Source organism: Arachis stenosperma, chromosome 10, assembly GCF_014773155.1.
Source record: "Arachis stenosperma cultivar V10309 chromosome 10, arast.V10309.gnm1.PFL2, whole genome shotgun sequence".
Taxonomy (NCBI): Eukaryota; Viridiplantae; Streptophyta; class Magnoliopsida; order Fabales; family Fabaceae; genus Arachis; species Arachis stenosperma.
In genome coordinates this window covers 22,047,176-22,050,042 of record NC_080386.1, presented here as the reverse complement: position 1 = coordinate 22,050,042, position 2,867 = coordinate 22,047,176, and the positions used below count along the sequence as shown (strand labels likewise).

Sequence of the window (2,867 nt, the reverse complement as noted above, 5' to 3'; positions counted from 1 at the left end):
GGCCTTTAACTTGATGATTTTAATCTCCCTTTGATTCCACTAGATGCTTTGATATTTTTGTTAGTGATTTCAGATTGAAAAGGCTAAGAATCGATCAAAGGAGTGAAGAGGAAAGCATGCAAAGTGAAGAAATCATGAAAAGCCAAAGAATTGAATTCGCCCATGGACGCGTGCGCGCACCAGGCGCTTACGCGCACCTTGCGAATTACCCCATGGACGCGTACGCGTGCTGTGCGCGTACGCGTCGATGCTGATACTTGATTTTTAAGTGAATTCGCACCCAATGAATTCTCAAGGGTTGTGGGGCCCAATCTCAACCAACTTTGGCACCTAAACTGCTATTTAAAGCCAAGGATTGAAGAGCAAAGGAGACTTTTGGACTTTTGATCATTTTTTACTCATTAGGATTAGTTTAGAGTTAGTTTTAGAGAGAGAAGCTCTCACTTCTCTCTAGGATTAGGATTAGGATTAGGTTTAGTTCTTAGATCTAGATTTTAATTCATCTTCTTCTACTTCTACCTTTCAAATCTTTGTTGTTGCAATCATCAATTCTTCTATTCTTTTGTTGTAAATTCCTTTATGTTGTTCTTGTAATTTGTTGTATTGTTCCTTCTATTTTCTTTCAATTCAATTCAAGGTAATTCATAATAATTGTGTTTCTTTTGATTGTTGTTGTTAATTCTTTGCAATAATAGTTGTTAGATTCTATTCTTGTTGTCAATTTACTATGCTTTTCTTTTGTACCTTCCAAGTGTTTGATGAAATGCTTAGTTGAATTTTAGTATAGATTTTGTTCCTCTTGGCCTAGGTAGAGTAATTAGTGACTCTTGAGTTATCTAATTCCTTTGTTGATTGATAATTAGAAGTTTCTAATTGATTTGAATGCCTCTAAAGCTAGTCTTTCCTTTAGGAGTTGATTAGGACTTGAGGAATCAAATTGATTCATCCACTTGACTTTCCTCCATGGTTAGAGGTTAACTAAGTGGGAGCAATGAACAATTTGTTGTCACAATTGAGGAGGATAACTAGGATAGGATTTCTAGTTCTCATATCTTGCCAAGAGCTTTGTTAGTTGTTACTTTATTTTCTTTTGCAATTTATATTTCTTGTCTAAAATCTCAAAAACTCCAAAATAACTCATAACCAATAGCAAGACACTTTATTGTAATTCCTAGGGAGAATGACCCGAGGTTTAATACTTCGGTTTATAGATTTTAGTGGTTTGTTACTTGTGACAAACAAATTTTTGTATGAAAGGATTAGTGTTGGTTTAAAAACTATACTTCGACGAGAATTCATTTGTGAATTTCTAAACCGTCAAAAATTCAATCATCAGTTGTCTTTCTGTGACCTCAAGATTAGCTTTTGGGAGCTCAATTTTGGTCTGAGACATTGAGTTTTATTTCTTGTATGATATGTAATTCATTTTCAAATGATGTCTGCAAGTATTTCAATTTCCTTAAAGAATTTGAATGTATAAGCCTGGTTTCTTCTTCTAGGCTTTTGTGGGAATCTGATATTTGTCGTCGATGCGAGCTGACTATCATTTACAATGCAAATAAGTGAAGGGTGTGACAACGGACCCCGCCTTGCAGACTCCATTGCACAGTGGAGCCAATGGCAGTTGCTTGATTCTCTTCTACCTACCGGCGGCTTTGCTCACTCTTTCGGCCTTGAAGCAGCAGTTTAGTCCAACCTGGTCTCAAATCCATATGAACTCAAGACATTCATTATCCATGTCTTGGAGAACACAAGAAGCTTACTCTTTCCTTTTGTGCACTTGGCTTCCGTGTCGCCCAAGTTGGAAACCTGGCATAATCTTGACAAAATATTGGATGCCACACTGACAAATGAAATCAGCCGAAATGCATCGATCTCACAAGTGTCTGCACTAATGAGGGTGGGTTCGGCCATGTTCTCGGAACTCCATTCTCTAATGAAAACAATGAGAAATGCTTCTTTGGGGTCAGTTACTGTATCTTTTCACCATGCTCCTATATTTAGACTTATATGTGGCACACTAGGATTAGATAGTACTGATTCTCAAAGAGCTTATATGTACTTCACAATGAGGGATGTTATTTTTGCTGCTACAAGGTTGAATTTGATAGGTCCTCTTGGTGCTGTAGTTTTGCAGCATCAACTTGCTCCTAATGCCGAAGGTATACTAGAGAAATGGAAGAATCGCGACGTTGACGATGCATGCTAAGTTGCACCTCTGCTAGATACAGTGCAGGGTTGCCATGGTTATTTGTTTTCTAGGCTCTTTTCATCTTAGAAGGCACAAACATAACACTGATGTTGTATTTTTCATAATATGAAGCACATAGACATAGTAGAGTTTTGATTGGAAGAGACAATGTTAAGTCTTTTGGTAAATTGAATTTTCTTGTTTCTTGTTTCTAAGCACATAGACAATGTCAAGTAGTGGTTCAACCGAAAACACCAATCCAGATAACCCATATATATATGTAGAGCCGTAGGTGGATATAAATACGTTCATTAAGAAAAAGGTTTGCACGTCATTGCTTGGCTCCTATGGGTGTAATCAGGCCAGGTTGGGTTTAGGTGAATTTGAGAAACAAATCAATTAAATTTCATGGGTTCGAGTTGGATTGGGTTAATGGGCTTTTGTAATTGAAACCAAACTAAGCCAAACTGATGAAATATGGGTTGGATTGGGTAATCCAGTACCCGATTAAAATTAAATTTGAGACAAATTGAAAAATAAAAGAAAAAAATAAATGAAAACTAAAGTGATATTAGGATTAGTAAAAGTTATATAAATATTATTTTTTAATATAATATATTAGATAATTGGATGATTGAGTTTCATGATTTTAATTCTGATATCCGAACCAATTAAA

The 2,867-nt window shown here is 36.0% G+C and overlaps 1 pseudogene; it reads left to right on the top strand.

Annotated features, from left to right (window-relative positions):
* The first annotated feature begins 1,552 nt into the window (after positions 1-1,552).
* LOC130954598 (urease accessory protein F-like) lies at positions 1,553-2,278 on the top strand (annotated as a pseudogene).
* Positions 2,279-2,867: the final 589 nt, after the last annotated feature.